Source organism: Petaurus breviceps, unplaced genomic scaffold, assembly GCF_028583685.1.
Source record: "Petaurus breviceps papuanus isolate PSGF00001 unplaced genomic scaffold, PetGlider_PUasm1.0 90881, whole genome shotgun sequence".
NCBI lineage: Eukaryota > Metazoa > Chordata > Mammalia > Diprotodontia > Petauridae > Petaurus > Petaurus breviceps.
The window spans coordinates 17,962,967-17,985,396 of record NW_027187369.1 but is presented as its reverse complement, the minus strand read 5'-3'; the positions used below and the strand labels follow the sequence as shown (position 1 = coordinate 17,985,396).

At 39.7% G+C, this 22,430-nt stretch overlaps 1 pseudogene; it reads left to right on the top strand.

The window, feature by feature from the left end:
• The first annotated feature begins 17,392 nt into the window (after nucleotides 1-17,392).
• Nucleotides 17,393-18,268, top strand: LOC138150628 (RAD52 motif-containing protein 1 pseudogene; annotated as a pseudogene).
• The last annotated feature ends 4,162 nt before the right edge of the window (nucleotides 18,269-22,430 follow it).

Below are 22,430 nucleotides of genomic sequence, written 5' to 3'. Positions count from 1 at the left end.
GGAATTGGACTCAAGGTTATTTTCAAACTTTCTGGCTTATATACTCATTCCATAAGGCCTAGAATAAAATCATTTCCTTGATAGAATTTCCTTCTCTCCCTGCTTTCGTTTAAAATGACCAAGATTTATTTTGTTGTGGATTATTTTTGTTTTTAACTTTTTTTTACAGAAGAACTGCAAATTTTAATTTATTTTTTCAAATGCTTTATTAACTTCTGATTTACATCATTCATTTCCGCCAGATTTTGAGTTACAAATTTTCTCCTCATTTTTCCCCTACCCACCACCCCAAAATAGCAGTCCCACAGGATATCCCCTCCTCCAATCTGCTCTCTCCCATATTTTCGCCCATACCCCTTTTGACTTTTCCAGTGGATCTCTATGCCGCAGTGCCTGTATATCTTATTTCCCAATTATATGTAAAATAGTATTAATAATAATATATATTTGATTTTAAAACTTTGAATTCCAGATTCATTCCCTTCCTCCCTTGTCTCCCACCCTTACTGGGAAGATAAGCAGTTCAGTATAGGTTGTACATGTGTGGCTAATGCAAAACATTAACATAGCACATATATTGTAAAAGACTGACTATATTTCCCTCCCTCCTATCCCACCTCCCACTTGTTCTATTCTCTATTTTGATCCCATCCCTTTTCAAAAGTGGGTGCTCCCAAATTCCCTCCCCACCAGCCTGCCCTACCTTCCATCATCCCCCCTCTCATCCCCTTCCCCTACTACTCTCCAGGAGTGAGAGATACCCTATTTAGTGTGTATTTCATTCCCTCCTCAAGCCAAATTAAATGGGAATAAGGTTGACCCATTCCCTTTTGCCTTCCTATTCTTCCCCTCTATTGTAACCATTTCCCCTTGCCTCTTCTATATGAGATAGTTTACCCCATTCTGTCTCTCCCCATCTCCTCTCATTATATTCCTCTCTCACCTCTTAATTTCACCTTTTAAGTATCATCCCTTCATGTTAAATTGGTCCTGTGCCCTCTATCTATGCATACCTGTAAACATATATACATATATTCACATATATATTCATATGGCCATATACCCTTATATATATGTATATATATATTTCTATTCCCTTCAACTACTGAGAAAAGTTTCATCAGTTACAATTATTGTTTTTCCATGTAGGAATAAAAATAGTTCAACTTTCATAAGTTCCTTATGATTTCTTTTCCCTGTTTACCTTCTCATGTTTCTCTTGCTTCTTGTATCTGAATGTCAAATTTTCTATTCGACTCTGGTTTTTTCAGCAAGAATGCTTGAAAGTCCTCTATTCCACTATATGACCCTATTTTCCCCTGAAACATGATACTCAGTTTTGCTGGGTAGGCAACTCTTGGTTTTAATCCCAGCTCCTTTGACCTGTGGAATATCATATTCCAAGCCCTTCAATCCCTCAGTGTAGAAGCTGTCAGATCCTGAGTTATCCTGATTGTGTTTCCACAGTTTTCAAATTGTTTCTTCCTGTCTGCTTGTAATATTCCCTCTTTAATCTGGGAATTCTGGAACCTGGCTATAATATTCCTAGGAGTTTTCTTTATATTTCACATTGCCTTCTATTCTTTCATTTGTTTGGATCTGTTTAACAGCATCTTGATTTCTCATAAAGTCATTAGCTTCCATTTGCTCCAATCTAATTCTGAAGCAATGATTCTCCTCAGTGAGCTTTTGAGATTCTTTTTCCATCTGGCAAATTTGGCTTTTTAAGGCATTCTTCTCCTCATTGCCTTTTTGGGCCTCTTTTGCCATTTGAGTTCGTCTAATTTTTAAGGTGGTATTTTCCTCAGTCAGGCTGTTGACTCTCATTTCATAATTTTCTTGCATCGTTCTCCTTTCACTTCCCAATTTTTCCTCCACTTCTCTTATCTGCTTCTTAAGGTCCTCTATGGCCTGTAACCAGCTCGTATTTTCCTTAGGAGATTTTGATGCAGGAGTTCTGACTTCACTGTCTTCCTCCTGTTCTAAGCTTTGCTCCTTTTTGTCCCCAAAATAGGAGTCTAATGTTGGAATCTTTTGTCTGCTTTGTTTCCTTTGCCTGGTCATGTCGCCCCTCAGGTACTTGACCCCTGGGCTTTTTGCCACAGTAGGACTCTGCCACCAGACAGGGGATGCTGGGGATTTCTCAGCTGCCAGAGGTATTAGATGGGTGCCCTCTCTGAGGTCTCCACATGCTCTGGTAAGCTGGACACATACCCCAGGACCTCCACCCTAAACTGCAATCCATATCCAAGGTTAAAGCAAGAGCAATTACCCCTCACACTGGTGCTTTGTCCCCCTACACTCTGCAGGCCAGGAGCTGCAGCTGCAAGTGGTGCTGACTGGCTGTGCTGGCGACTCAGCGGCTTCTCGCCTGCGGGCAAAAGCCACACACTGCCACTTACTGGGTCCCAAAGTCCAGGCTGCACTGACCTCTCACTTTGTCCTTCGCGTCTATGTGTTGATAAATATGGAAATGGCCACAGCTGCTGCTGATCTGGAATCCCTCTAGCCAGGGGTTGGTCAGGCCCACCCTGGGGCTAAAGCCTTGGCATGCGGCTGGGCTGGGCTCCCAGAGTGCTGTGCTGGTTGCCTCCTGCCGGCCTGCCGTGATGTCCTCAGTGGGAGGTTAGCTTCTCTGTGTCATTTTGTGGGTTCTGCAGCTCCAAAGTTTTTTTAGATTCCCCTTTTACATGGATTGGGGAAGGTGGAAGCTAGAGCCTAGTGGAGGTCCTGCTTCTACTCCGCCAACTTGACTCCATCTGTTTTTAACTTTTAATTCTATTCAGCTCAACAAAGACTAAGCAACAACTGCATGCAGGACCTTGAACAAGAAGTCTGGCGATGGAAACAGGGAAGAAACAGGTTACTGCAAACATGAATTTGATACAGTTCTTGCCCTTATGTGGCTTACAGTTTAGTAGGAGAACTAAGGATACCCACAAGTAAATATAATGCAAAACAGAATGTAATAATATATCAGAGAAGTTGAAAGAAAGTACTATGAGATTTCAGAGGAAGAAAAAATCCTCCTCCAGCCACAGGAGGTAGCATTTCATCTGAGCCTTGAAGGACAGATAAGTGTAGAAAAGGGATGAGATAATCTCAATGACAAAATTCTGAGGACACTATATCAAGTAATTTTTACACAGGAGAAAAAAGGCCTAAAGAAGACTATGTGACTACACAGTGAGCTCTCAGATTTACAAAGGGTTTATACAAAAGATAGGTGCATGGGAACTTAGGCAAGGATGAAAGAATAATGTCAGGAAGTCTAAAGGCCAGAATAAACTTAAATTTAACTTAAAGGACTTTTTAAATTGAGATGTGAGCAAAAAGAATATGAAAAGTACAACCTTAGCATAGATAAGGCAGTGATAATAGCAGGGAATAAAACCTAATTAATCAACTCCTATTTGTAATTTTCTGGGTCAAATCTGAAGAGATAGCATGTCCTAGAAATTCATGTATGTATGTTTCAAAAATCAACTTAGCCAGAAAAAGAGGTATGGTTAGATCACCATGTATTTTCCTGGTTTTTTTTTTATCAGGTTTACAAGACACAAATGAGTCAGGGCAACCAAAACAGCCAATTCAGTACTGAGTTGCATGAAGAGAGATGCAAACAACAATACAGAGGTGACAGTTTTGCTGTTCTCTGTTATGAATGGACTACATCTGGGGTAATGTGTCTAGTTCTAACTGTCCCATTTTAGGAAGGATATTTATTAACTAGAAAGCAACCACAGGAGGAATACTGGGATAGTGAGGTCACTAGAGACCATATCATGTGGTAATCATGGATTAAGGATATTTCTCCAGAATAGTAGAGAATTAGGGGCATCATAATTGCTGTCTTCCAATATTTGAAGAAATCATGTGGATGGGGGATCAGACTTCTACTTAGTCTCTGTTTTTTTTCATTTTTTGACCTTGTTTTATTGTTGTTGTTTTGATGTTTCATGGAGTCCTCTGCTTCTACTTGCCTAATTCTAATTTTTAATGTATTATTTTATTCAGGGAGCTTTTCTATCTCCAATTCTTTTTAAGAAGTTTTTTTTTTTCAGTAATTTTGTGCCTGTTTTACCAAATTGTTCATTCAGTTTTCATTATTTTCTTGCATTGCTCTCATTTCTTTTTCCACTTTTTTCTCTACCACTCTTAATTGACTTTTAAAAATATTTTTGCTCTTTAAAAAAAAAACAAACTTTCTTTAGCTCTTCCAGGAATTCTTGTGTTCATTTCCAATATGTATTTTTTTTTCTTTAAGGCATTGTTTATAGACATTTTCAAGTCATTGTCTTCTGAGTTTGTTTCTTGAGCTTCCCTGTCACCATAGTAGTTTTTGATGGTCAGGTTCTTTTTGTTGCTATTTGCTCATTTTTTTGGCCTATTTCTTGACTTTGGGCTTTATATTAGAGTTAGGCTCTCCTCAACTCTGGTGGGGAGGAGGCATAGGAAGTCACTGTCCCAAACTTCAGGCTTTTTTTCCCTGCTGTTTTCTTTCACAGATAGTTCTGGGGGTCTGTAAGTTTTCAGTGCTTCCAAGTTGGTATAATCCAGGGAAAGGTGTGATCACTGCTCTCCTGATCTGCAATTTGGTCCTTACCCAGAAAGGGACCTTGCTCCCTTGCAACCACAAGTGTTAACACTTTCTCTGTCCTGGAACTTTGGCCAGAAAATGAGCAATGGGGTTGCTAAATGGTAGTTGGTCCTATGCCCAGTGCCTACATAGGCATCCCCTGTAATTTCTATCTAACCAGTTGCCCACTCCCCTTACCATCTCTGGATAGTGAGAGCTCTAGGAGCTGCTGCTGCAGCTATCTCTGCCACCTCAAAGACCATAGCTGGTGATGCTGTGCTCCTGGCTGGCCCTCCCTTGTGTCAAAGACCTCTCACTCTGATCTCCTAGGAAAAAAATGGCTCAAAAGGTTGGAACCTTTTGATGTCTATGTCTATGTCTGTGTCTGTGTCTGTGTCTGTATCTGTGTCTGTGTCTGTGTCTATGTCACTCCAGAATTTGACTTGATGCATTTTTTAAAGTTGTTTGGAGGGGAATGTTGGAAAAATTTGGCTTGAACACTCTCTTTACTCTGCCATATTGGCTTTCTCTCCACTTCTCCTTAAGGGCAAATCTCAGAGCAATGAATGAGTGACAGTTGAAGAGAGATGGACATTTGCTCAATACAATGAAAAACTTCCTAACAATTAGAGCTCTTCAGCTGTGGAATGAGATGCCATTGGAAGCAGTGAGTTCAGTCACACTGGAGGTCTTTGAGCAGAGGTGCTCTAGTGAGAATTTTAAAAATGTCAGTGTTGCATAGTGGATGGTGCTAGACTTAGAAGTCAGAAAGACCTGAATCTGAATTCCACTTCAGACATGGTGTAGTTGTATAATGCTAGCTAAGTGATGTAGCCTGAGATTTATTTTCTTCATTTATAAAATTAGGATAAGAATAATATCTATCTTACAGGGCTGTTGTGAAAATCAAATGAGATAATGTATGTAAAACATTTTACACACCCCAAACTATGATATATATATATATATATATATATACATACATATATATACATACATACATACATATATATATATATATATATATATATATAAACTATTACTATTTGATGGGATTTCAACTGAGTTGTATATTAGCCTCTGAGATTCCTTTGGACTCTGGGGTTCTGGGAACCTATGAATTTGGGAGAACACTTTTCAGCCTTGGAAGAATAAGACACAAAAGGTAATTAAAATCTAAGATAAGCAAGGATATAAGACCAGAGTCCCAGTTTTCCTAGATGAGCTAGAGTCCCCTCACACCTGGAATGTAACTGCAGAAATGCTGTCAGTGATCTCTGAAAAATTGTAGAGAATGAGAAAGGAGAGGCAGAAAAACAGTGGAAAGAGCAGCTGATTTAGAGTCAAAGGATGTGGGTGCAAATTCCAGATATGATGCTTACTACCTATATGGCCTTGGGTCAAATCAATCTACTTGTTCTAGGCTTCAGCGTTTTCAACTGTCAAATGAGAGGCTTGGAGTAGATGATCTCTAAGGCTCCCTTCCAGTTCCAAATTTTATGTTTCTAACACTGGAGATGGAAATCCATTGGCTGAGTTTTCCAAAAGGAGAAGAAAATAGATTCTTGAAACTATAGGCTTGATATTAATTGCTGGCAAAATTGTTAAAGAGATTTTTTTAAAAAGCAATTGGGGTTAAGTAACTTGCTCAAGGTTACACAGCCAGTTATTTCTGGGTGTGGTGCTGAGTATCTGAGGCCGGATTTGATCCAGGTCATCCTGACACTGGAGCCGGTGCTCTTACTAGCTGTGCTACCTGGCCGCCCCAAGATTTTTTTAAAAGGATGGCTTATGAGCCCTTTAAATTAAGGGCTATGGGCTGGACCACAGATACACCAGAGCCTGCTCACCTAGACTTTCCAGAGCCAAATATAACATTTCTACTGTGAGCATTTACACCTTGGAAATCAGCAAATACTACAAATCAGGTTTTGATTAATTGCTTTGTTTATGGTCTAGATTTAAGAAAGTGGTAGGGAAAATTTTAAAAGTATAGATTAAAGTCAAGAGTTTGCCGGGTATACATTTTTTTTTCCTGGAGAGCCAGTTAAAAACTTACTAAGACTTTCATTGGGAGAAGGAACTCCTTGATGAAGAAACTCCTTCTACCAATGTAAAGCAGCACCTTCTCTGCAACTTTTAGTCTTAAAGAGCTCCTTAGAGCAGAGAGATGCTAGGTGAGTTGTCCAGAATGACACAGCTACTATATGTCAGAGGCAGGATTTGAACACAGGTCTTTCTGGTTCCAAGTCCAGTTCTCTCTCCACTATACAATGCTGACATTTTACTAAGACAATGTAATTTTTTAAATGAATCTTTAATTAGTCACATGGCAAATCTATCTAAAAATATAACAGACAACAGTAACACCAGAACTAGCTACTCTGTAGTACCATAGCTAGCTGTTCTGGTGTCCTTGTGGGAAAAGAGACCTGGGGATATGGCTTCCTTAGGGGGAAAAAGATACCTTAACACAGGAGCCCTTGGTGGGTGGACACACCCCAGACAATGGTAGGCATCCACAGCCAGGAAGTGGAACAAACCACAGTTGGGCCAGAGAAAAGCTCCCCTGGGCTAGGGAAGGATGCATGTCATCAAGTTGCTTCCTAACTAAAAGAAGTAGTTTTACCTACTAAGTGCAAGGCAACAGTACCCTGGGGTAAAGACTTGATCATCCTGACTGAGTTGAGGCTCTGGCATATGTACTCTTGATTGCTTTGCTCTGCATATTTTCAGGTTAAATATATATATATATATATATATATAGTCAAGTTAGAAAAGGATTATCCAAACATACTGTATTGACTGTTTTCTTGTCTTTAATGGTTTATTCCATTCCAATAAATAGATGTTCACATTGTCTAAGTTGAGTTACATTTTATAATGTTTCACAATAAGTCTGTTCATCATCACATTGTTATCCCATGTGGTAAAGCTATAGCTGGTCCATAGACCTCAAAGGACAAGGACATGGTCACAGCTGAAGGCAGAGCAGAACACCTCTTTGGGACTACCCGCCTCATTCCCACACCAGCCTGAGAGGGCCCTATCACATTCAGCTCTAAGCACTATTTCAATACTATCAGATCCTGAAAAATCCAGACTACAGGCTGACCTTTGAAATACTGGAAAACCAAGCAGCAGAAAAGTTGCTAGCATGGCAAAACCCTCCCAGTGGGGCTTATGCTATGTGGTATCAGCAGTATTTTATGTTTTTTTTTCCTTTCATTTGGTAAAATAACATATTTGACAAAATGTTGCCATGCTCGTGTGGGGAGTATTGCATTTTAGGAGACATTTTCCTAAACCTGTCACTTTGCTGGGATGGGTGAATGAGAATCTACCTCCCTCTCATCCACAGTCATGTTGTTCAACCCCATCAGTAAGTAGCACACTCCCAGAATGAGAACAAGAAGGAAGCTTGGCCTTATATCACAACCTCAGCACAACATGCTTTAGTTCTGGTGCATACTCCTGAGTGGGCTCCAAAGGCATGATCAAAAGCAATACCAATATGGGTACCCCCACCACTGCCACCACACACACACATACACACACACACACACCATACCATACCACACTACCATAGCCATACCACAGCTGAGATCCAAGGCCAAAATCCCACAGCATCTGCTGTACCATACATTTACTCTCTCCCTACCCCCAGGGACTTCACAGGAGTTCCTCACACCAAAGAACACACTGCTTATCACTCATTCAGGAACTCTTCTCCAGGGTTCTGCTCTCTCCATACCAAGGTTGGGGCCCATATCCACTACCCTTTTTCCTCCATGGAACCTGGAAGATCTTCAATCACTCTCGTTACCCATCCCCTGCTATTCTATCCAATGATGGATACTGTGGAGAGAACCATCTGTTGCATCCTTATGCTTCCCCTGCTTCTCCATCCCTGCAGCATCCCAATGTCCTGATTTCATCCATATTTTTTTTCTGTACCTCCCCTGATTTTGCCTGTAAAGCAGTGAGATGTAAGCTTCCTGATGGCAGGAACTGGTTTTCATTTTTGTCCTTGTATCCCCAGTGTCTAGAACAATGCCTTATACATGGGCCATGTTAAAATGAATATAGCACAGCTCAAATGAAAGGTATTTGATAGCATCTCCCTCATCCCTTCAGCCAATTTAGCATTTTTCTTAATTAAAAAATGACTAATTAGGAAGTTGGGATTAAATCTACATACACATACACACACAAGCAGAATCCACTGACTTATTCATTTCTTTACTCATTTATTCATCAAGTTGAATATTTATTAAACACATAGGACAGTGGAAATTGAGGTAGGATGATAGAGAGGAAAAAAACCTGTTCAGCAATCAGAGTACCTAGATTCAAATCCTAGCACTTAGTCATGTTATATATGTAGTACCTGTGTGACCTTAAGCTACTTTCTCTTTTAAGGCCTCATTTTCCTTTTCTGCAAAAATAAGAAGGGTGAACTAGATGCCCTCTGAGATTCCTTTCAGCTCAAATCTCTGAGCCTATGAATTGAACCCTCTTGTTATCCAACAGTCTCTCAGTTTCTACTCAGAGTACCTTTTTCCCTTGTTCTTCATACAGAAAGAGCTATTCTGTGGACCATACTAATATTTGGAGTTCTCACATTTAAAGAAACAAATGCAAGGAATCTGTGCCAGATTTTGCACATAGTCCCCAACCCCCACCCCTACACACATTATTCTATTTCCTGAGACAAGATTTGGGCAATTTTACTTAGACTAACACAGACGTCTAGCTCAACAGGTTACACTCAATAAAGCTGTTCATATTCTGAGTCTTACTGTATTAATTCAAGGCTCTCAGCATCAGAAACTTAAGACACAGTAGTGGCTCTGGAGGATTTCTTACTGTTATAATTTAAAATTTTTTTTTCTCTTGGTAACAGAAGGGGGGAAAACAACTTTTCTCCACATCTGACATCCACACTAGAAAAAATGGCAAAGGGCCACTATTCACAGTCACAACATACTTTGCCCAAACACCCAGCTCACAAAATTATTGTAACTGCAGCTTTTCCATTGAATGATAAAATGGAAATGCATTAATGTGAGAAGATGGCCTTCTCTAAAAGAGTTTGTACACCTTTATCATTTCAGGTCTATTGATTGTGTACAAAATCTCGTGAGAAAAAGTTTACCTTCCTCTAATCCATTACTTTGGAACATATGACATCTCATTTTCTTCTTGAAATGCCTTCTGCCTTACATGAAGCCCATCAGGGGGTCAAGGAAGCCAGACAGAGCTCTATTTTTCTGTACCTTAATGACAATGAAACCATTCAGAAGCAAACAACAGTTGAAATGAAAGAGAAATGGAATAGCAGAACTCAAAAATATTAGAGATGGAAAGGACTATAAAGAATAATAGGCACTATCTAATCCAAATGTTTCCTTTTACAGACAAAGCAACTGAAGCTCAGAAATGCACGAGACAAATTTGCCCAAGATCCCCCAGTTAGCAACTGGCAGAGATGGGCCTTGAACCCTCGGTGCTCAGTAATTAATACCAAAATCAGTGGTAAAGTAATCTTTAACACAACATATGTAAAACTCTTTATTACATGTTGACAATAATTATATGTTATAGAATTAAGGGGGAAAAATAAAATCAATTAGAAATTAGTAAAATAAAGTCCTAATGAACAAGAGAGCCTGTGTTTAGTGTACCAATAGTCTGATTTCTGTTTTTATTTGAAGAATCTTACCTTTCAATGTGGTTTTGTTTTACAGCTTTGATGTAATGTGGTCAGTCTCATATAAAGTTTATTTGTATGGCCTAAGCCAATCAGCTAAGTGGTCCACAGATTTCCAGTTTGAAAAAAATGCTGCTGAGCTATCAGGCAGGTAGCTATTTACAAATGTCAAAAATAACTACCCATAACAAGTGTGTGTTTATATATCTATATCTATATGTCTGTGTGTATATATGTATGCATCTGTATATACATATATACAGATACATACACCTAGATATATACAGATACATGTATGTATATATGTGTGTATGCATGTATGTGCTGGGCTCATAAAGAAAGGTACTCAGAAGTGGGGAGGAGGGCACAGAGATACAACATTATACTTCTGGCTTCTGTAGGAAAAGGAGCAGGAGGAGGATTTCAATAAAAAGGACCTATGTAGCTGATATGTAGGCATTGGGATTGTGAAAAAGGCCAGAAATTGAATGAGGATAGGGAATATTTCAAATGAATTGAGGAGAAATTGAAGAAAGAATCCAAGTTTCTTTAAAGGCTCCACTCAAGTTCCACATCTTACATGAAGCCTTTCCTGACCTCCCTAGTTCAAAGATCATAGGTTTTGAATTGGAAGGCCCCTTAGAGGTCATCCAGGCTAACCCTGGCATTCTACAGCAGGGGAGGTCCAGGGAGCTTAAGTGATTTCCCCAAGATCACACAGATAGGAAGTGGCAGAGGCAGGATTTGAACCTACATCCTCAGACTGTAAAGCTATCACTTGTCACCGAACAACAGTGCCATCTGGACATTATTAGTATTCTCTCATTACTCAAATTATGTTGCATTCTCTTATCTGTGTAGATATTATAACTCCCCCTTCCCCCAGTAGAATGCAGACTCTTTGGGGGCAGGGATTCTTTTTAGATTTCTATTTGTATTCTCAGAATCTAGGACAGTGCTTTGCTCATAGCATGCACTTAATAAAAGTTTGTTAGATTGTTGGCTTGAAGGACAAGTGTATTCAAAGCAAAGGAGATGGACTCATGAAAGAGGACCTGAGAAAGAAGAGCTCAAAACTAACCAGAAAGAATGAACAGAAGCAATCACCTAATTAACAAGTATAAAGGATTGGAAGAGGGATGGGGCCTATAATTTCAGTGTCATAGAGAACTCTCACTTGAGGAAGATTTTTCTCTCAATGCAGGTTGATACCTTCTCTTGTTCTTTTTTAAGTACCTACTGTGTTCCAGGTTCTGTGATAAGCACTGAAAAATAAAGAAAAAGAAAAACAGTCTCTTCCCATAAGGAACTTACAATCTAATGGGGGAGACAGCATGTATATAATAGGTACAAATAAGACACATAGAATTCTGAGGCAGTAGCAGTTGGGGAGGTGGAGGAGGGGTCTAGGAAAGGATGCCTGCAGAAGAGGCCATTTATACTGAGTCCTCAAGGAAAACAGGGATTTTAAGAGACAGAGATGAGAATAAAAAGCATTCCAGCCATAAAGGACAGCTTGTAAAAAAGCATGGAAACAGGAAGTAGAGCATTGAGTGGGAGGAATGATATGTAGGCCAGTATGGCTGGACTTCAGAGTGCATGGAGTTAAATGATGGTTAAGAAGACTGGAAAGAAATCATATAATTTGGAAACAGACTGGATATGTGAGGTGAGTGACAGTGAGGAGTCGAGGATGACACCATTGTTTTAAGCCTGTGTGACTAGAAAGCGATCCCTCAACAGTAATAAAGAAGTTTGGGAAATGAGTGGATTTAGTGGAGATGGGGGGGATAATGAGTTCTCCTCTTGTTCTGCTGTATTGAGTCTGAGATGGCTATGGAACAAAAGGAGAGTATGGCTAGATGTAGAGAGTTGGGAATCACCTACATAGTACTGATTATTGAAAGCATGGGAGCTAATGAGATCACTTGAAGAGGAGGAAGAAAAGAAAATCAAAAGAAATAGAATGAAGAGAAGATAGTTGGTAAAACAAGATAAGTAGAACAAGTTCATAGAACAGATGAAGAAATTAGTAAAAGGGAAAGGAAGTTGGGCATGGTTGTCAGTGTGCTAAGGATGTGCTGACAAAGAATAACAACTCTAGAGTGGAACATCCACAGAAGTGTATCACGGCATATCTCCAGGAGGGCTACTAGCAAAAACTACAAGGACTAAGGAGCTCACTTCCAGCAAGTGTATTTGTATACAGAATCCATCCATCTACTTATCTATCCCTAAATTTATCTATTCTTGTCTAGACCTATTATTTCTTTTATTAAAAACACTTCCTCCTAACTTCCCTATTTCTTTATTTTGGGGGGGGGGAGTGAGGTGACCTGAATTCAGGTCCTCCTGACTACAGGGCTGGTGCTCTAGCCACTGTTCCACCTAGATGCCCCCATACCTATGATTTCACCTGTGAACTATGAACTCCCTATGAGAATTCTCCACACCAACACAGATTGGCACCTGGTCTAAGACTTGGAGTTTAAGAGGGTTACCTGGGACACTGACAAAGATTAAGTGATTTGTTCAGTACAGATCAAAGTCAGGCCCTGAACTCAGGTCTTCCTAGTTACCCACTAGCCCCACAATGTCTGAAAGAGGGGGAAGAGGGAATCTGAGTCCCAACCCTGGCATTGCCATCTGACCTTTGGTAACTGACCTTATCTTCTTGCGTCTCATTTTCTCTGTGGATAAAATGATAGAGTTTACTGAGAAAACTTCAAATGACTGTTTATAGCACTTTAGGAGCCCATGATCCCCTCTATCATGAAGAATCAGTAGATCTGTGGTTCTTCCTCTTAGCTCATTTGAGATAGGAGCTGTATTTCAACTGAAATTTTTCCAACATCTAAAGAAGGGAAGGAAAACTAAAATATAGCAAGTTTAGAACTTAAAACTGTTGAATTGCAGATTATGAAAAGGCTATACTTAGAGATCCCAAACCCTAGCATTAAAGGGTATATGGTTTCCTGAATTAATTAATCCATTTCTAAGATTTCAGCCTAGCCTAAGCATAAGGTCATCCACCATTTTGCCTTGGAGAAGCCCCAGCTTATGATTCTTCTAGCTCCCATCTCAACTCCAATCTCAGTTCCTTCTGCAATCAAAGATCTCTTGCCATCCAGTACCAAGGTTTTGACCCCTGTAATTGCCTACATTTGTGAGGTTGATGCCAACTAAGTGCAATTGCACACTTCAAACTTTATCCAGCTCAATATTCATCTTGGCTCACATATCCCCCCTCTCTCCATTAAGGAAGTATCCACCCAATGGACTCAGCAATTATACACTTTCCACCAGCAGAAGGGGGAGGGTCATGTCACCTTGCCAAGTTAGCCACTGCTTAAAGGTTAGGAGGAAATGTCTTGTGCTTTATGTACTACCAGAAGAGAAATAAGACGACTTTCATTCCTAGTAGTGTTTGATATATGTTTTGGGACTCCTCTGCTAAGGCTGTGTTTGAAAACTAGAGCTCTTATGAAGTAAGTTATCCTGACATACACACTTTGTGCTGGTGGTGGTGAGGTGGAAAAAAGGCTCCGAGGTGGGCTGTGACAATCTGCTAAAGCAGAGACTTAAATATTTCTCTTAGGACCAGATGGAATAGTTATTTACACAAAAACAGCTAGGAAGTCAGAGTTATCTCTCAAATATATTTTAATTCTAACCTAGTCTAACTAGGCCTTCCCTGTTTAAGCTTCAAATCCCCAAGGTAGCTAAGGGCAACAGTGCACAGGGCACTAGGCCAGGAACCAAAGAGAATTCAGCTCAAATCCAGCCTCAGACACTTATTAGTCATGTGACCCTGGGCAAGTCACTTAATCTTCATCTGCCCCAGTTTTTTCAACTGTAAAATGGGGATAATAATAGCACCTAGCTCATGGGTTGTTGAGAGTATCAAATGTGATAATGTTTGTAAAAAAAAGTCAAAACCCTTAGCACACTTTCTAGCACATAGTAGGTTTCATATAAATGCTTATTCCCAGACCTTTGCTCCCCTTTACAACCTGTCTTCATCTGGCCTGTCCACTCATCTTCCACTCCACTCCAGCTCAGTCATATTTTAGGCTCACTGTTTTCATACAATGCCTTCTTACTTACTTCTTGCATTTCCTTCACCCTCAGGTGGGAGTATAAAGCCAGATGCTTCTATAAATGCTTAGCTCATCATCATTACCAATACCATCATCACCATCACATTTATCAACAGATTTATGTCATAAAGAGCTATTCCATATACAATTTTTTTGCTGCTCAAAACAACCTGGCAGTCCAAGTAATATTATTCCCATTTAATAGGTGAGGAAATTGAAGTTGGTGGAGGGAAAGTGACTTGTCCAAAGTCATAGGACTAGGAAGTGGCAGCACTGGGACAGGAACTCAAATTGGCTAATGCCTTGTCTACTTCCTATGCTCTTTCTACTACCCCATGCTGCCTCACATTATCTGCCTTCCAAATACTTCTACAAGTTTGCACTTTGGTTAGACACTTCTCTGATTTGATTATCATAAACCAGTAGCTGTTACAATTTCCTCAGGTCTGTATATATCATGTTCACTCTGATACCACTGTCCTCTCAGTCACTCAGGCTTGAAAGTTTGGCATCACCTTTGACTTTTGCCTCTTCCTTAATCCCCATGTCCAGACATTTGCTAAGGTCTATCACCTCTGCTTGTACAATATCCTTTCTATACAGCCCCTCCTTTACACCCACACTACCACCCTAGTGTAGACTCTTAGCATCTCTTGCCTGGAAAACAGGAGTCTCTAAATTGGTCTCCCTGCTTCAAATATCTTCTTGTTCCAGGGTTCACACAGTTACAAAAATAATCTTCCTAAAAAACAGAGTTTATCAGGTTACTTCCATCCTCAGAAGTCTTCAGTAGCATTTCATTGCCTACAAAATAAAATATAAACTTTATCCTAGCCTTCTGCAGTCTAGCTCTAACCTATTTTTCCCATCTTAATTTATAGCACTACCCTTCATATTGCCTATGCCTAAGTCAGATTGAACTCCTATGGTCCCCAACCTCATGACAGCCCCTTTAGCCTCCATATATTGCAAAGGGTGTTTCCTATACTTGGAAGAGATGACCTCCAAATATCCAACTGGTAAAATAATGTTATTCCTTTAAGTCTCAGCTCCATTTATACCTCCTCCACAGAGTCTCCCTGAATATTCCCACTTGGGAATATTCTTTCTTTGCATCAGTCATGCTACTCTGTTTGACCTCTCTGATACGCTTAATCATATTATTTTTTTTAAACTTTTACTGGTATAGTTTGCTTTTAGATCACTTACATTTTCCACAGTATCTTTCCTCTAACCCTCCCAGAGAGCCATCCCTTATAATAAAGAATTAGAAAGAGAAGAATAAAGTTCCATAAATATAAAAATAAATAAAACATATATATTTTAAAATCTAACATTATATGTTGTATTCTATACCCATGATCCTTCACCTCCACTAAAAAGCAAGAAGCATCTTCTCATATCTCTTTACTGGAGCCAAGCTTTGTTATTATCAGTTCACAGCATGCAGCTATGATTCTTTTGTGACTATTCTCTCCATTTACATGTTGTAGGCACTTTGTTTATTGTTTTCCTTGTTCTGCTTACTTTGCTGTGCATCAGTTCATGTTAAGTCTTTACATACTTCTCTGTATTTATCATCTTTATTGTTTCTTAAAGTACAACAAATCTATTACATTAACATACCACAATGTGTTTAGTCATTCCCTAATTTATGGGCATCCATTCTGTATCTAGTTCTTTGCTACTACAAAAAAAGCATTGCCATATATATTTAGGTACCTATGGAGCCTTTCATTGTGTCATTGACCTCCCTGGGGTATATGACTAGAAGTGAAATCTCTTAGTCAAGCAGTATGGCCATTTTAGTCATTTTCTTTGCATAATTACACATTTTTTTTTCAGAATGGTTGTACCTATTCATAGGTCCACCAACAATGCATTAGGGTATCTGTGTCCCTTCAACATTGACATTCCCCTTTTTGTCATCGTTGCCAATTTATTGGATGTAAGGGAGAACCCAAAAGTTGTTCTGATTTATATTTCATATGCTTATACTATAGTGTTGGGGAATAAGAGTATCTCTTTCTTCTTTCTGAATTGCACATGCCTTAAGGGCAAACACAATCTCATTTTTTAAATCTCCCTATACCCATCACCAAGAACAATGCCCTCCCCAGAGTAGGGGGTTAATAAATGTTTGTAGAAAATAAAAGAGGGAAAGAACCAAGATGAAGGAGTAAAAGCAGGGAGTTGCTTGAGCTCTTCCCCAAACCCCTCCAAATACCTGAAAAATATGCCTCTAAACAAATTCTAGAGCAGCAGAACCCACAAAAGGAAAGACTGAAGCAAATTTCCAGCCCAAGACAACCTGGAAGGTTGACAGGAAAAGTCTATTGCACCAGGCTGAGAGAAGAGCACAGGCCAGCACAGGCCAGCACAAATCAGACCCCAGAAAATCCAGGTCAAGCCTCAGAGGACTGAATCACAAGCAACTGTGGCAGTTTCCAGACTTCTCAACCCACAAACACCAAGGACAACTTATGAGATCAGTAGAAAAGATCTGTCACAACTGGGTATGAGTGAAGCATAGTCTAGTCCTGGGCCCAGCACAACCTGGTCCTAGCAAACCAGGAGCAGGCCTTGGGAGTAATTTAATCAGCAGTGGTGGCAGCAGCTGCTTCCAGACCTCTCAGCCCACAGATGGTAAGGGGATAAAAACAACTGGTCAGAAGGAGATTACAGGGGTCTCTTTGCTGGCACTGAGGCAGTATTCTGTAACTTTGCCCATACTTGGATTTGGGTCACAGTCCTGGGTGGCAAGACTGGGGCAAGGTGAAGCACTGGCATAGCAGAGCTTGAGGAAGCAGTAGAGAGGGTACCCTCCTCACAGCTCCAGGACTGAAAAGAGTGCTTGTGGTCACTCACTGACCAGAGCACAGGCCAGAAGAGGAGTAAATATCTGTCCTTAGATCACACCATCTTGGAAGAACTGGAAACTTACATGTCCTTAAAAGTATCTCTGGGCTCAGGTTGCGCAGGCACAGTCTGCAGGCAAGAATGGCTGAAGTGCTGAGCTTCACGGTGCCTGCCAGGTCTGACAAGATGCTATTTGTGTGGGAGCTGAGTCCTGAGCCTGGAGCCAAGGCCTTGCATCACTCTCTGTTCACAGTGTTCTCTCAGTTTGGTTTTTTCTATTCAGTCCGTGTCTTTCCAAATGCTCCTGAGGTCACTCTTGGCTTCCATGCCATCATCAAGTTCTATTCAGCAAGAGATGCCTACAGAGCCCCAAAGGCGTGTGATCAAAAACAACTATTTCAGAAATCTCCTGTGAAAGTTCATCTTTGCACTAGATGAAAGATGCATCAGTATCCAGTCTATCCACTCAGCAGCTTCAAATGCCAAAGAACTGGCCAATTACTACTTAGGTTTCAATGGATCATCATGTTGCTGAAGCTTTCTGATTTCAAAGTAAAGGAAAACACAAGCCCATCCAAGTCATCTACAAGACAAATTCTGAAGTATTTGTGTCCTTTAGAAGAGGTGTTGCTGGCCTCTGGCCTACAGGTGTCAAAATCATGGTGCTGGCATTTCAGAAGAATACTTGGAACAACAAGAAGGTCCATTAGAGTTTCTTGTGAAAAAGAAGAAAACTCAGAAGTTGGCCATTCAGAAAGCTTTATCAGATGCATTTCAAAAATTGCTGATGGTGGTTTTGAGGGGTTAAAGTGGCAGTGGAATACAGACCCACTGAAGAAGAAGATTCTGCCACAGGAGAATTCGAGGAGTTGATTCAAGTCAATGATATTTCTTGGAATCGGTCCTACCAAGGGGAAGAAGAATGTCTCTCTGATTTCAGCCTGGATGAAGAGAGATCAAACTGGAGCTACAAGCAAATTTGCCCTTCCCTGTCCCTGCTGGGCAGAGCACAGCCCTCTACACACCCTGGGGGTTTCACAGAGGCATGGATGGGTTTGTGTTCCTGACACATCTCAGACCACCCTGATGCTGAAGGGGGAGGGAGAAGTAGACGGAAGTACAGAAGCTGTGTTTGTTTGGGTTTTTTAATAGATGTGTGGGAGAGGGGGGCTGGTTGCTGCTCCTCCTGTGAGGGGAGGCCTAAAACTGATCAGTGCCAGCACTGACGTAGGGAATTTGGGATGTGGAAACTCCCTTACCTCTCCTATGAATATGCAACGTAGGAATGCCAAGGACAAGGCTTAACCCCACACTTTGTGGCTGCCAGGTGGGCTCCCTCCCCCTCTACCCTGATCTTATTGATTAAATAAAAGATTAAGGATATCCTTGGAAAAAAATATCTCTGAAAACAACTGCACTATACCCCTGAAGTTTGGGACAGTGAGCTCTCTACACTGGAAGCAGAGCCCTACTTTAACAAAAAGTTAAAAAGTCAAGTAATAGACTAGAAAAATGAGTAAACAATGGAAAAAAAACCCAGACTATAGAAACTTACTTTTGTGACAAGGAAAATCAAAATGTACACTCAGAAGAAGACAACAAAGGCAAAGCTCCTACATCAAAACCTCCATGAAAAATATGAATTGGTCTCAGACCATGAAAGAGTTTAAAAAGGATTTTGAAAATCAAATAAGAGAAGTAGAGGAAAACTGGGAAGAAAATGTTAAATAATGAATGAAACCCATAATTATTTTACCAGTGCATTTTGAGATTAAACTGTTATGTGATTGAGAGATGCCAGGTAAAAGTATTTTTGCATAGACTTCACTGCTCCTATGCTTTAAAATGAGGATATGAGAAATGCATCTGAGCTTCATAGACTTCTGGTGTAAATCACTAGGGATCTGAGATCCCGTCGAAGTACCCAGCATGAGATTAATCTGCTTTTAGCTTTTCCTGTCAAAAGGTTCTACTATATAGGTTTTTGTAGCAGGAGAGAAGAAACAGGGGAAAGGGAAGAAAACTGGAGAAGTGATCATAACACTGGCTACTAAAGCTGGAATAAGCCCTCAATAGTGTAGGGACAGTGCAGGGAGGAAAGGGGTCAACTAGAAATGAAGAAGGATCCCCATTGAGCTATTTTTTGGGACATAATGAAAGAACTTTGTTTTCAAGATTTCTTGGAGAAATAACAGGATCTAAGGGTAACTAGAAGAAAGAGAGTAACAGGGGGATGAAGTGGGAAGAAAACTTGAAAGAAACTGTCTGAAATTTAGATTTGCTATGGAAGGAAACTGGGAGCCTGAACTTTGGAGCAACGTGATTGAATGCTATTTAGGGAAGATGATCCTTGCTGCCATCTATAAAATAATCAAGAAGAGGAAGAGACTGAAAGCAAAGAGAACAGCTTGTAGTCAATTGCAACGATCTAACCCAGAGGTGGATAGATCTTTAATAGTGTTTACAGCTATGGGTCAGCAATGAAAAAAGGGTGTGTGTTATGGGAAGATCTTCCCTGCCCCTTGGCCATCTGGTAGCCTTAAGTGACTTTGAGAACCTTCCCTGATTTGAAAATATACTCTGCCCCCTAAAAGGCTAAATGTGGTCATATGGAGCCTGTGGCAGGAGGTTTGTTTTGCAGGAATGTCCACACTTTGTTACTTTGTGATTGGGCAGTGGGTCAAGAGCATTTTTACATTCTCTGAGCCACGAGAAGGCTATATATACCCTGATGTGAGGTTTTGCTTTGGGGCTCACTTTGAGAAGAGTTGTGTGATTTGGCCAGATGAGACTCTGGGCAGGTGTTGAGCCCCCCAGCTTTGAAAACCCAGATGTTGGTGCTTCCATGTCTGGTAATTAACTAGGTATGCATGTAATGGTCAGACAGCTGGAAGCCCCGTCTGCTGATGTGTTTATCTGTCTGCTTATAACTTCTGCTTGTAAGTTCTGTTTGTATTCTCTGAAGTTCAGGTTGTTGACTTTTTACCCTGAACTAGGTCAATGACAATGTGCTAGATTAAAGTAAGATTGTTAAACAATTTTGAGTTGCTTTCCTTTAGAAAAACAGATCTAAGAACCTGTGCTAGCAGCCATCCTGAGTATGCTAGAGTGCTTACTGCTACAGAGTGTTTTAAAAAAAGTCATTTGGATTTGGTGAAACCATAGCTCTAGAGTTGGAAGAGACCTAAAGGTCACTTAGTCCAACTTTTTCTGGAGAGGAAGAAATTGGGGACCAGAAAAGGAGAATAACTTGCCCTAGGTTGCACAGTTAGTATTTAAATCCCAGTCCCTAGACCTCAAATACAGAATTCTTTCAACTGTACCATTTGGGAGAGAAGGAAGAGTAAAGTCCAAGATGTCCCCCAACTTGAATGACTGGAGGAGTAACCAATAAAACAGTGGTTTAATTGTTGATGATCAACAGGCTTAGAAGAGATCACAAGTTCAGAGGAAAATAATAAACTAAATTTAAGATGTTTAATTTTAGGTGGTCTTTGCTATCATTTTGCCTTAACAATAAAAAATATCTGAAATAAATGGCCATGTATTCTATTCTTTATAACTTCTAAGAAAAATACATTCTATCGTTTATCTCAGTAGTCTTTCCGGGTCCTTTCAACCTTAAATTTGTTATTCTGGGATTATATGTTTTTTTTTTTACTCTAACCCACTCATTTTATTATTTTTGTTTTTATTTTTAAATTCTGAACTCTTCACATAGCAAATACAAAGATAATTTCTATATACAAAGTGAAAAAGAAAAAAGAGTGTACATGAAACCATGAGTCTTTTATGTGCAGGTTTTAAAAATTGTTTAAATATACAATAAATTTAACATGTAACATTCTTTTAAAATTTTTTAAAATTGGTTTGTTTACTTTTAGTTTACAGGATTTAATTCCACAACCTTGAGTTTCACATTTTGTCCCCCACCCTACCCACCCCCCATGGCGGCATATAGTCAAGTATAGGATCTGTAAATATTTTCACATTATATATTAATCAAGTTATAAAGACGGATTGTATCAGATGGAATGAAAAATGGTAAAGAAGACATAAAACCAAACAAGAAAAGGAAAAATATCAGGTATTTTGCTTCCATCTGGAAATAAACTCAGTTCATTCTAGTTCTTTCTCGGGATACATACATTTCTCTCCATCATGAGACTTTTGGGGTTGACTTATATCACCACATTGCTGAGAAGAGTCCTGTCTATCAAAGTTGGTCATCACACATGCTTTGTGTCTGTAATTGTGTACAAATTTCTCCTGGTTCTACTTTTCTCACTCAGCATCATTTCATATAAGCCTCTCCAGGTAAATATGAAGTCCATCTGCTCCTTGTTTCTTATAGCACAATAGTATTCCATAACATGCATATAGCACAACTTGTTCAGCCATTCCCCAATTGATGGGCACCCCCTTAATTTCCAATTCTTTGCTACCACAAAAAGAGCTACTATAAATATTTTTGGACATATGGGTCTTTTTCCCACTTCTATGATCACTTTGGGATACCTAGAAGTGGTATTGCTGGGTCAAAGGGTATGAAATTATTTATAGTCCTTTGGGCATAATTCCAGATTACTCTCCAGAAAGGCTAGATCAGTTCACAACTCCACCAGCAAGGCATTAGTGTTCCAATTTGCCCACATCCTCTCCAGCATTTGTTGTTATCTTGTTTTGTCATCTTAGCCAATCTGGTGAGATGTGGTACCTCAGAGTTGTTTTGATTTGCATTTCTCTAATCAATAGTGATTAAGAGCATTTCTTCATGTGCTTATAGATATCTTTAATTTCTTTCTCTGAAAATTGCCTGTTCATATCCTTTGACTATGTATCAATTGGGGAATGACTTGTATTCTTATAAATTTGACTCAATTCTCTGTATATTTTAGAAATGAGTACTTTGTCAGAGACATAGGTTGTAAAGATTCTTTCCCAATTTCTTACGTCCCTCTTAATCTTGGTTACATTGGTTTTGTTTGTACAGAAGTTTTAAATTTCATGTAGTCAAAATTATCCATTTTACATCTTATAATGTTCTCTAATTCTTGTTTAGTCATAAAGTTTTTCCCTCTCCACAAATCTGACAGGTAAATTATTCCTTGTTTTCCAAGACTGCTTACAGTATCAACTTTTATACCTAGATCATGCACCCATTTAGACTTGATTTTGG